The 13,868-nt window shown below is 36.8% G+C and overlaps 1 pseudogene; it reads left to right on the top strand.

Annotated features, from left to right (window-relative positions):
- Positions 1 to 12,680: 12,680 nt before the first annotated feature.
- LOC105305441 lies at positions 12,681 to 13,657 on the top strand (annotated as a pseudogene).
- Positions 13,658 to 13,868: the final 211 nt, after the last annotated feature.

The following is a 13,868-nucleotide window of genomic DNA, read 5'->3' as shown; positions in this document are numbered from 1 at the left end:
ATCTCACTTATAGGTGGAATCTAAAGAACAAAATAAACAAACAAAACAGAAATAGATTCACAGATACAGAGAACAAACTGATGGTTGCTAGATGGGAGGGGATATTGAGGGGCTGGGTGAAAAGGTGAAAGGATTAAGAAGTACAAATTGGTAGTTACAAAATTTTCACATATGTAAAGTATAGCATAGAGAATACAATCAATAATATTGTAATAACTATGTATAGTACCAGGTGGGTACTAGACTAACTGGAAGGATCACTTTGCAAATTATATAAATGTCAAATCACTATGCTGTACATCTGAAACTAATATAAAATAATATTGAACATCAACTCTAATAGGAAAATAAAACAATAAAAAATAAATTAAAACTATTCACCATAAAATAAAAATAAAGTAAAATAAAGAGCAGAGATTTCTCCCTTGTGCATGCCCAGCAGCCTGGGAGCAGCTATGACCATGACACTCTGGTCTTCCTGCCTGGGACTTGATCAAAGCTTCCAAGACTTGGCCTTGACTTTGAGACAGACTTCATTTGAGGCATCGAGATGTCTATATTTTTAAAACTGAGATAAGAGCCCGTTGAAAAAAATCTGAACCAGTTTTGATGTTTATTTTCAAGCTAAGTCCCAGGAAGTAAAAACAAAACCAAAACAAAGTTTCAGAAGACTTGCCGAAACTGAGTGACTAACAATGAAAATTAGAACAAATAATTTCCACATTTATCATGTTTTTGTTGCATTTGTTTCAGTTCTAAATATGCAGCTTGCTTTCTCTCCATTTCCATTTGTGTTGTATGCTGCTTCTTTGAGTCATGAGTTGTGCAGGAATCATAATTTGTATCGCCTTCATGTGTTCATAGAAAAGGAGTATAATGTTTATCCATAAATAATTTTTATCTAGGTTGTACATGGATAATTTTTGGCTACTGTTATATTAAGAGTAATTGTCCACCCAAGTGTCCATAATAGAGCTTTTCATGAATAGATGCATGAAACTGTATGTCGGATGCACAAAATAAGAGAGAAGGAGGGGGAGATGGAGGAAGAGAGAGAAATGCAACTTGCCATCACACTGTTAGGACCTACAAGAGGAAAGAAATGGAAGTAGGGGAACTCTAGGCTGAGTGAAAAGGACAACCAACCTCTGCTCATTGAGAATGCAGCTCACTCCTTGTAGACAGAACAAGTATAGAGTACAGCAATATTGGTGGGAGCTAGGGATGTGGAGAGACAGAGGAAGGAGGAAGGGAGAAAGACTGGGAGCTGCATTCACAATTATTTCTTCCTCTTCTACGGTGCAGAAAGTCAGAAGAACCAGCCTTCTAAGAAGAAGAAACTGTATCCAGCACAGAACTCGGCTGTAGTTTTGGGAGGCACTCTGGCCCTTCAGTCAAGCATCTTAGCCTCCAGCTACTATCCCCTTGCCTTTTTAAAAGTTGTCCTTTTTCTTCCTGTTTGGCAGCAAATCTGTGGGATTAATGCTCACTCTGTCAGACTCTGGAAACTGTCTCATCTGGCTCTGTGATGCTTTTGAAGCAGCTGCCAAAAGATTAAGAGGCTGAATGGGGTTGGCAAAAGCTCGTGTAAGTTTTACATACTGAGGAGCGACCTGCTCCAGTAAAGCCAACCCCTGCCCCAAGAGCAAGTCAAGCCTCCCCTTTGGGTCAACTCCACACAGGTGACCTGCGAATGGGCCCAGAACATGGGCTTCATTCACAGCCACGGCTGCCTGCTTCCCCGCTGCAGAGGACACACCTGCATGGTACTGCCTGCTAGCCTCGTTTTGTGCTTTGCTTGGGTTTATTGATGATTTCATTTTCTGCTTTCTATTCCTGTTCTTTCTTTTCTTCTTCTTTTAACTGAGGTATAACTTAGGCATCAAAAAGGCATACATCTTCAGTGTACAGTTTGATAAATTTTCAAATATACACACTCATATGAGCACCATCAAGGTATAGAAGGTTTCATTCCCCAAGAAATGTCCTCCATGCAACTTCACATTCACTACTACTCCTCTCCCACTCACAACAAAGGTAACCATAATTCTGTTATTTCTCACCATAGATTCATTCTGCCTGTTCTTGAACTTTACACAAATGGAATTGCACAGTATGTACTCTTTTGCATCCGGCTTCTTTCACTCAACATGTTTTTGAGGTTATCCATGTCGTGTATATCTGTACTTCCTTTCTTTTCATTGCTGAGTAAAACTCCATCATGTGGAAATATTGTGTTGTTTAACCATTCATCTGTTGGTGGACACTTGGGTTGTTGCCAGTTTGGAGCTATTATAAATAAAGCTGTTATGAATGCTTTTATATATGTCTTTATGTGACCTATACATATCTCTTTTTACTGAAGAATCCATTTCTTATAGAGGAGACGAAGGCAGTTAAGTTGGGGTGCAAAGCCTTCATCAAGAGCAACAGGACATTGGAGGGATAGCCTCATCTCCAAAGGTTCAGCTCGCAGATAAATTTAGAGCATCAAAGAGCTACCCCAATTTTGCCCAATCAAAGAAGCCGTCTGATGCTTCTAACAGTCTGAAGGCAGCTGTGTCTGACGGCAATGAAATGCAATAGCAATGCAAGCCATGACTGAGCTCAAGTTTTTATTTTTAATTAAAATTTTGCGTTTGGCTGAGTTCTTCAGACTCTGGCCTGAGAAATCTAACATAAATGACTTGGATACCATCTGTGGGATTTGAACCAACCTCTTCATGGATGGCCCTGTCTTATCCATTCATCCTTTAACTGTCCTATGGCACTCAGGGGAGATTATTAGTGATGGCTTTGGAATAAAGTACAGCATAGGGAATATAGTCAGTACTATTGTAATAACTATGTATAGTGCCAGGTGGGTACTAGACTTATTGAGGTATTAGATCAATTGAAGGGATCACTTCATAAATTATATAAATGTCTAACCACTATGCTCTACATCTGAAATTAACATAAAATAATATTGAATGTCAATTATAATTGAAAAGAAAAAAGAAAAAAAGGTCAAAATAATCTTTACCAAAATAATGATCCAAATATTTTGTTGTTTTGTTCACTTTAATTCATATTTTGTTGATTGCTAATGACACACAGCAATTTTCAAATGTTTATTGGTAATTTATGTTTTATTTAAGAACAGAATATTACTATCCTTTCACTGTTTTTGAATAAAAGTAATTCCTTAGCTTTTTCTAAGATACTTGCATATATTCATGATGTTACAGCTTTGCAAGTATTATATGTTACAAACTCTATTCAGTGATTTGTTATTTAACACTTAAGACAACTTATGGTGGTACTGGTATACAGAAAACTTGGTTAATATGTAGCAAAACATATTTGCCTTTTGTTGTATTACTTCAGAATCTGTTGCCATTGTTTCAAAGGCTTTATTCATCCCGATTTTGTGTTTTCTTCCAATAATTTTATAACTTACTTTATTTACATTAACATCTGTACTCTATCTTGATTGTTGTTAGTATAAGATGTGAATATATTGAATTTTCCCCAAAATGATAAGGTAATTGTTCTAATGCCATTTAATTAAAAACCAACCATTATTTAAAAAAAAAAAAAAGAAGAAGAAGACTACATTAAGAGACAAGTCAGAGAGTGGGAGGAGATGTTTACAACACATTCATTGATAAAAGACTCACATTCAGAATACATAAAAATACCTACCTGGAAATGAGGGGGGAAGACAACTAAATATAAAAATGAGCAAAACACTGAAATAGTCTTTTCAGAAAAGAGGAAGTCTAAATAGCCAGTAAAACATATGAAAAACTGTTCAACTCTATTGTTAAAGAGGAAGTTCAAATTAATACCATGATGACCTACCACTTGAGACATATACTGGCAAACATTTAAAAGTCTAATAATACCAAATTAGGGAAGATGTGCAGCAAAGGTAACTCATAAATGTTGATGAGTATGCAAACTCATACCATCTCTTTAGAAAATGTTTTAGCATGTTCTGATAAAGATGAAGATACATATATCCTGTGAGCTAGTAGCTCTACTCTTGGGTATATACTAAAGAAACTCATGTATACATTCACCCCAATTCATGACAAGTTCCTCATGGTTTCCATCTTAGTGTTTTTGCTCTATGCTTTGACATATTTTTTCCATTTGAGTTTGCAGGCCACCATGGTGTCCCCACAACTACCCTTTTCTTCTAATCAGCTACTGAAATGAGCAGTTGGGAAGTCACGCTAACTCAGAAAATACTTTGCACTACCAGTGACCTTTCCTGTATTCATATTTTTTAACTCAAGTGGTTAAATTGAATAAGTTTTGTTGGATTTGTGTTATTCTTGTTCTGATTGATGTTTCTCTAGCTTCTGGTGTCCCTTAGATGAGTCGATTCTAGTTGGGGCCAATGTCTAGTTATTGAAGTACAGGGGCAGTAGGTGGTAGAAGACAAAATGGTCTCACCCCTCATGAGCTCGCCATAACAATAGGCAGGCTACCAGTACCCTGCTAAGGACCCAGGAGAAAAGCTTCCTGCTCCTAGGTCTCCTCATGCCTTCCTAGACTCAGGCCTGGAGAGGATGCAGCCTACCCTTTTTGCTCCCTTTAGTTTCTTGAAGCCCAGACAATTAAACCCACCTGAGGGGATCAAATGTCATTCCCTCTCCCCCATACCTAGAGGTCCATGCCTTTGTGGCCTGAGCTTTTTCAAATAGCCACCTCTCACTCTGGCTCCAAAGCTTTACCAGTCTACCCAGGAGAAAGCTCCACCCAAGTTCTCCACTCTAGGATTCCCATGAGGCTCACATCCTTACTTGCCACAATTATCAGCACCAAGAGCAGATCATATTTGGGTTGATACTGTATCCAGGTTTTTAATCTTTACAGAATTCTAACTTCAATGTATTTTCTAACAGGAGTAAATTCCTTTTATCAAAACCTGACCAAAGATAGCAAAAGAAAAAAGAGAAGAAAAAATTTTTAAACTAATCTCACTAATAACTAGAGATGCAAAAATACCAAATGAAATATTTTTAATTGAATTCAGTTGCATTTAAGAAAAATGCTACACTTACTTCACTGCCAATTGCAAGGTCTCTATTTAAAAGCATAGATCTCCTCTCTGATCTCTCACGGAGCTGATTAAAGATTAGGTTGTGAGGTCATGTTATTAATATTAAGAGATTTCTTCCCCACCAGACTGTGAGTAGACTGTTCCTCTGTATGGTTCTCCAGAAGGAAGACATATAATCTCAACCATTTGATACTTAAACAAGTGAACCATAGTATGTGAGAAAGTCCATATGAAGTTACAGACCTCTTCTGTTCCTTCTGGGAACTGTTACAGGCTTTTCATTCAGCCTCTAGAGGGCAGCCAGAAAGAAGAAATCACATTATTCTGTTACACTTCAGCTGTCTCTCATCTCAACAGTTTCAATGGATCGGAGTTATGGTTTCTGCAGACTTGGAAACCAGCCCCTCAAAATAGCTCTGGCCCTGGGGGTGGGAAGATAAGGGAGGACACAAAGGGAAATTTTTAGGGTGATTGAACTGTCCTAGGTTGGTGGATAAATGACTCTGCCCATACAAAGTGAACTTTATTATATACAATGTTTTTAAATCAACAAAAGTGTTGGGGGAACCCAGGAAGGGTGGAATGCAGACTGTGACAAATGACTCTAACTGTATTACAAATGTATGACATAACCTTATTGAAGTGGGTGGGGATAAAAGGAGCCGATCAAAGTAACTTTGGGAAACAGTGATACTCAAAGACAAGAACTACATAAATACTTTTTCATCACAGGGCAACAGGATAATAATTCTGAAACTACTTTACATGTATGTATTCTGGGGTTGAACAAATAAGTGAATAAATTGTAGACAATAGAAACCATGGTACCAGAGCAAGTGGTTACAAATTAAAAAAAGGGGCAAAAGGCAAGACCAAACCCCATGATGCTGGATTCAAGTCACAGATATCATATGAATATGTGTTTGTGTATGTATGTAATTACATCACATTTATTTTCGTTATAGATGAAACAATTATAGAAGATTGAGAAGTCAAGGCATGACTTTTTTGCATCAATTTTCTTGTACCTTTTTTATATGAGTGAACTCACGTTTATTTGAATAAATATAAACATGGAAACAAACTTATGGACATTGTATATGTATACACGTGTTAGCACACGTACATATATTTCCTAGTTCTGTCCTTTTATAGGGTCTCAGAAGCAATGAGCAGATCCATCACTCAAGATCCTCAGAGAAATGACTAAGTCTAGGACTGGGGCAGAGAAAATAGAAGATGAGCCTAAAGCATTTTGTGGTGCCAGAAAATTCGGAAGTGCTAAAAAAAAATGCAAGGGGGCTTGTCAAAAATACATAAAAGCCAACTTGAAGGAGTTCCCAATGGCTAAAGTCGGAATAGTTTGAGCAACAAATAACAATAGTATTGAATTATAATTCCAAAAATAAGATAAATATCTATGAGTCAATACTGATATCAATAAATAATTGACTAAATAAATAAATGAGAAAGTAACAACTATTCCTTACAGAAGAATTCCAATTAATATATACATTGATACTACCCCCTCTAGAAGGTGGAACTTAATTCCCTCCTCTTGAGCATGGTCTGGACTTAGTGACTCACCTGGAAAGAATATAGAAAGGGAAAATAGTAACTTTACAGTAGAAAAAAATGTAGACACCACCTTAACCAAACGATCAAGGTCAAAATCACCAGTGATAAAGTTATGTGATATCATGGACCCCCTGATATGGTATGGTGAGGAAGAGCACTTTACCTCTGTATTGCTCTTCCCCAAAACCCATAACTCAAGTCTAATTATGAGAAAACATCATATAAATCTAAATTGAGAGATATTCTACAAAATATCTGACCATTGCTCTTCAAATGCATTTTTTAAATAAGTAATTTAAATTTTAAAAAATAAGCAGTGTGATGGTTAATTTTATGTGCCAAATTGGCTGGGCCATACTGCCCAAATATTTGATCAAACATCATTCTGGATGTTTTCTGTAAGGTTTTTGGATGAGATTAACATTTAAATCAATGGACTTTAAGTAGATTACCCTCCATAACGTGTGTGGATCTCATTCAATCAGTTGAAGGCCTTAGTAGAACAAAGATTGACCTCCCCAAGCAAGAAGGAATTCTTTCAGCAAACTGTCTTTGAACCTGAATTACAACACCTGCCAGCCTACCCTGCAGATTTTGGACTTGCCGAACACAATCGCGTAAGCCAGTTTCTTAAAATGCAGCTCTCTATATAGATAGAGATAGACATAGACGTAGATAAAATCTCCTATTGGTTCTGCTTCTCTCGAGAATCTGATTAATACAAGCAATATGGTTACTGAGAATACAAAGGGAAACCGAAACGTCTTCCTCTCACCACTGGCCCCAAGCTACCTAATTTCCTGTCTCTGGAGGCTTCCTGTATAGCTAGTTTCTTATTTTTTAGAGCTTTTCAGTGGCTTTAAATTTTTTAAGGTCATTAAAAAAAAAAAACACAAAGAAAGACTGAGAAATTGTCATAATTAAGAAGAGACTAAGGAGACATGATGACCAAATATAATGCAGTATCCTGTAGTGGATCCTAAAACAGTAAAAGAACATTAGCGGAAAAACGGGTAAAATGTGAATAGTCTGGAGTTTAATAGAATTGCATCAATGTTAGCTTCTTAGTTTTGACAAAGGTACCATGGTTATGTAAGATGTTAACATTAGGGGACATTGGGTGAAGAGTATAAGGGCACTCTCTATACTACCTTTGCAATTTTACTGAATATTTAAAATCATTCCAAAATAAAAATTTAATAAAAGATAAATATTCCAGACTTCTGGTTACAGACCAAAATGGAATAGACACGATTCTTTCTACTTCTCTCACTAAGATAGAAACTCTGAATATTATATAAAAAAAACAAATGTAAAATGACTTTAAAAGGTAGAGAGAATGCAGCTGATTGGCTAGAGCCAGGGCCTTGAAAAATGACATGGCAGTAAGTTTCCTGGGATTTCTTTTTGCCTTGAATATCATGGATTAGTTATTGTAGAAGCCAGTAACTCAGAAATGGCAATGGGAGCAGACAAAAATATCCACATACTTTCCATCAAAAAAGCCTGCAAGTGTTTTTTATTGCTTCTTCTTGACTTATTGAAATGACTCAAATCTCCACTACAATTATGGAATAAAAAGTACTGAGAGTGGATGTCTTTGTCTTTTACCTGATCTTGGGAAAGGATTCAGTCTTTCATCATTAAATATGATAGTAGCTGTGGGTTTGTCATAGATGCCCTTTAACAGGTTGAGATTTTTTCTATCCAAGTTTTTTTTTCTTTTTTTTACTTCATGAATGGGTATTTGATTTGTCAGATTTTTTTGGCAACTATTGAGATGATCATGTGGTTTTTTACTTTTATTAATAAGGCAGATTACATTATTTATTTGCATGATAAACTAACCTGCATTCCTGAGATAAATCTTAACTTGATCATGATATATATATACTCTTCTTTATATGTTGCTGGATTCAATTTGCTAATATGCTTTTAAAAATTTTTGCATCTATGTTCATGGGATATTGGTCTGTGATCTTTCTTCTTATATTTGTCTGGCTTTGGTATAAGGGTAATACTGTTCTCATTGAATTAGTTGGGAAGTGTCTCCTCCTCTTATTTTATGGAAGAGGTTGTGAAGGAATGACATTATTTCTTCTTTAAATATTTGAGAGAACTCACCAATGAAGTCATCTGGGTTAAGCTTTTCTTTAGGTCTATTCAGCTTTTTTAATTCTTTTTCTTTAGTAACAGATTTATGAGATATAATTCATAAACCATAAAATACTCCTTTGAAGTGAAAACTTTAGTATATTCAGAGCACTTTATCTCTGCAATTTTAGAATATTTGCATCAACCCAAAAAGAAACTCTGAACCCTTTAGCCTTCACCCTCATCCCAATTTCCCTATCCTCCCTCCCCCTGTCCTAGGCAACCATTAATCTACTTTCTATCTCTATAAGTTTGCCTATTTTGGAATTTTACGTAAGTGAACTCATACACTATGAGGTCTTTTGTGACTGGCTTCTTATACTCAGCATAATGTTTTTAAGGCTCATCCATGTTGTAGGATGTATCAGTATTTCATTCCTTTATATGGCCCAATACTATTCCATTGTATAGATTTATCGCTTTTACCTATCTATTCATTAGTTGATGGACATTTGGTTGTTTCCACTTTTTGGCCATTTCAAATAATGCTACTATGAATATTTGTGTACAAAACATATGTTTTCATTCCTCCTGAGCATATTTCTAAGTTTGGATTCTACTTTTTCTTGAATCAGTTTTGGTAATTTGTGCCTAAGACACCTAAGTTACTTAATTTATTGGTGTAAAGTTGTTTATAACATTCTCTTATAATTCTTTTAATTTCTGTGAGGTCAACAGAATACTCTCTTTTTCATCCTTGATTTTGATAATTTATGTCTTTTCTTTTTCTTGATTGATCTAAGTAAAGATTTATCAATTCCGTTGAACTTTTCAAAGAACCAATTTTTTATTTCATTTCTTTACTATTTTTTTGTTTAGTTTCAAATGATTCAGAAAAACAATATATACAAACACTACCCCCATACACATCCCTACACATATATACACAAATATAAAGAGAATGACAAAACAAATGTGGCAAATTGTAAGCAATTGGTGAATTTGAATAAAGATTTTTGTCCAAATCTTGCAACTTTTCTATAAGTTGGAAATAATATCAAAATATCAAAATAACAATTATAATATCAAAATTAAGTTATAAGAAATGAAAATTTCTTCTCTTACCCTAGATCAAACTGCATTGTAGGAGCCCTAAGGGAGAGAGTAGAGGGGAATGTATGGGTGGCTAATGGAAGACATGTAGCCTTCTAGAATTTTTTCACATGCCAACATAGCACAAAGAGACCCAGAAAGTGTTTTCATGAAGCTGAGAGCAGTGTGGTTGGGGCCATGGCAACAGTGGAAAAGTGGCCTGGTATTCAAGACAAAGGACAAGCCTGTGTGGTCCAAGGATAGGAGACAAGAGAGAATGAGGCATATTGGCAGATGCTTTTATTGACAGAAAGTAACTTCCAGTCTGAAGCTTTGGTGCTACATGAGCTCCCTGAAGAGCCGAGATGCAATACTGGGGAGGATCTTGAACCCTGAATTGACTGTAATTGTCTCAGTTAATGAGGGCTCTAAATAGAAATCATAGAAAAAAGATCTATTTCTTATGTATATCTTTCTTGGCCTGAGAAATGCATCCTGCTAAACATATATACACAATGATAATGCTAAGTAAAAAAATAAATTAAAAAAATAAATAAAAACTGGGATAGCTATATTAATATCAGGCAGAGTAGATTTCAGAACAGGGAAAATTATTAGCAATAAAAAGGCACATTACATAATAACAAAAAGGTCAATTCTCCAAGAAGATATAACTACTCTAAATATTTATATACCTAACTATAGAGCCCAAAATACATAAAACAAAACTGAATAAAATTTAAAGGAAAAAATAGACAAAATCTACAGTTAAACTTGGAGATAAACATTCCTCCCTTTGTAATCAGTAGAGCAAGTAGACAAAATCTGCAAAGATATAAATCTAAGCAATACTACTAACCAACTTGACTTAGTTCATATTTATAGAACACTATACCCAGTAACAGCAGAATAGGCATCAGAAAGGTCTTCAGTGAGATATTAAGAGGCTTAGAACACAGTGGATCAGAACACGCCTGCATGTTGACTATCGCCAGTTGAATGTTCACAGAGCATTTTTAGACATTCTAGGGACAATCCACATTTGGATTCTGCATTCCCTAAACTTAATCCCACTTTAAAAAGTCACCAGACTAAGAAAGAGCAATTAGGGGAATTGTTTTATAAACTATATAAATGTCTCACCAATGTACTGTATACTTGAAACTAATAAAATTAAATTTTTAAAAAGTCACCAGATTGTCCCCCAACTTAACATCAGACTGAGGCCTTAAAAATAAACCTAGCTGATGCAAGGTGAGATAAGTTGTCAATATTAGGTTTGAAATAGAAGAGTGTGTTTAGCATTGTATGGAGGTATTAACCAGTAAAAAGAAAATAATTAGAGGCATAAAAATAGAAAGGGAAGAGGTAAAATTATATTATAGTTGATAATATATCTGAAAAACCCAAGAAAATTAATATTAAAACAAATACAAATAATAAAAACAAGTTTAAGAAGGTAGCAATATAAAAATAACACAAAAATCAATAGCCTTTATATATCAAATAAGTATTATTTCTAATATGTGGTGGAAAAAATTTCCATTTGCAACAGCAATGGGAAAGGAAAAATAATCAACGATCGTAAAAAATTAAAGGAAGATAGTTCTATATTAAAAACAGAGGAATCTTTTTTAAATATTTTCTCAGGCAAGGGAAGCAAGAGAAAAAATAAACAAATGAAACTACATCAAACTAAAAAGTTTTTGCACAGCAAAGGAAACCTTTCACAAAACAAAAAGACAACCTACTGAATGAGAGAACATAACTGCCAATGATACATCTGATAAAGGATTAAAATCTAAAATTTATGAAAACTCATACAACTCAATTTTCATGGTGACAGACCTGCTCACTCTGAGCACCAGTGCCGATTCAGCTGCACGCAGCAGGCACCAGGGACTTATAGGGAGACATTGTCAGAGCAAAGGCCGAAGTGAGACTTGCTCTGTACGTAAGTGCCGGAGGCGTCCATTGTTCCCTGTTGAGCCCTCCCCCATACCAATGTGCTACCATAGACCTGACGTCATCAAACTGGATAACATAGAATGCCCCGTCCAGGATTTCCTGAAACCCTGCCTCCCTCAACTTGCAGCCCCACCCAAGCCACATCCAGGTATATGCTCAGCGAGTCAGGTGCTCCTTGTTAAGCAGTAACTAGACTCACACTAGAGGCAGCTGGCCTCGGTTTCTGGTGTGGCCTTTTGAGGCAACTATAAGCACAGCATCTGTAGATTGCTTGCTGGATCTGAACTCCAAGAAGGGTAGAGGCTTGGGTTAAGTTTGGCCTGCAGCTGAATCCCTCTCAGGACTGTGCCACTGGACACCTACTTCACAAATCCACACTAATAAGACCAGGAGACTTAGGAGCTTTGCTTAGTACATAGAAACAGACATGGAAAGGCAGCCAAAATGGGAAGACTCACGAATATAGTGGACAATTTGGTGACGGACAGATTTGGGGGGCTGGGAGAATGGGGTGAAGGGTTACAGAAGTACAAATTAGTAGCTGATGAATGGTCATGGTCATGGGAATGGGGAGCATGGCATAGGGAATGCGGTTAGCATTAACACATTGGGTAGGTGGAGGGCTAGGGGAAGGAGGGAGCAATTGAGGGGATTGTTTTACAAACTATATAGATGTCTAACCAGTGTACTGTATACTTGAAACTAATTAAAATAAATAAACTTTAAAAAATTCTTACAACTCAACACCAAAAAAAAAAAAAATCCAATTTAAAAATGGGCAGAAGACCTGAATAGGCATTTCTCCAGAGAAGGCATATAGATGGCCAATAGACATATGAAAAGATACTCAACGTCGCTAATCATCAGAGAAATGCGAATTAAAACAATAACTTTTCCATGCTACCCAGAGAAGGGCCCATACGGCATTGTTCTTGGTTCCCACATAACTTAAAGGGAAACTGCCACAATGCCCAGAGCCCTTGATGTCCTGCAAATGAAGGAGGAGGATGTCCTCAAATTCCTTGCAGCAGGAACCCACTTAGGTGAAACCAACCTTGACTTCCAAAAGGAACAGTACATCTACAAAAGGGAAAATGACAGCATCTATATCATAAATTTGAAGAGACTCTGGGAGAAGCTTCTGGTAGCAGCTCGTGCTATTGTTACCATTGAAAACCCAACTGATGTCAGTGTCACATCATCCAGGAATACCAACCAGTGAGCTGTGCTTAAGTTTGCTGCTGCCACTGGAGACACTCCTATTGCTAGCCACTTTACTCCTGGGACCTTCACTAACCAGGCAGCCTTCCAGGATCTGAGACTTTTGGTTGTTACTGATCCCAGGGCCGACCACCAGCCTCTCACAGAGGCATCTTATGTTAACCTGCCTATCATCGCCCTGTGTAACACAGACTCTCATCTGTGCTATGTGGACATTACCATCCCTGCAACAACAAGAGAGCTCACTCAGTGAGTCTGATGTGGTGGATGCTGGCCTGGGAGTTCCTGCGCATGTGTGGCGCCATCTCCCATGAACACCTGTGGGAAGTTATGCTTGATCTCTACTACAGAGATCCTGAAGAGATTGAAAAGAAAGATCAGGAGCTGCTGAAAAGGCTGTGAAAATCAAGAGCTGCTGAAAAAGCTGCGACCAAGGAGGAATTTCAGGGTGAATGGACTGCTTCAGCTTCTGAGTTCACTACTGCTCAATTAGTCGCAGACTAATCTGAAGGTGTTCAGGTGCCCTCTGTGCCTATTTAGCAGTTTCCTACTGAAGAATGGAATGCTCAGCCTGCCTTTGAAGACTGGTCTGCAGCTCCCACTGCTCAGGCCAGTAAATGGGTAGGAACAACCACTGAATGGTCTTAAGCTGTTCTTCCACAAACTTTTAAACAAAATGGAAATAAGGTTGATGGAAAATAAACAGTTTCTCAAAGATAAAAAAAAAAAAACAATGAGATATCACTTGACCCCTGTCAAAATGGCCATCATCAATAAATCAACAAACAACACGTGTTGGCGAGGATGTGGAGAAAAGGGACTCTTTATGCACTGTTGGTGGGATTGCAAATTGGTGTAA

This window comes from Pteropus vampyrus, unplaced genomic scaffold (assembly GCF_000151845.1).
Source record: "Pteropus vampyrus isolate Shadow unplaced genomic scaffold, Pvam_2.0 Scaffold387, whole genome shotgun sequence".
Taxonomy (NCBI): Eukaryota; Metazoa; Chordata; class Mammalia; order Chiroptera; family Pteropodidae; genus Pteropus; species Pteropus vampyrus.
The sequence above is the reverse complement of the archived record's forward strand: the minus strand, read 5'-3'. Positions and strand labels throughout refer to the sequence as shown.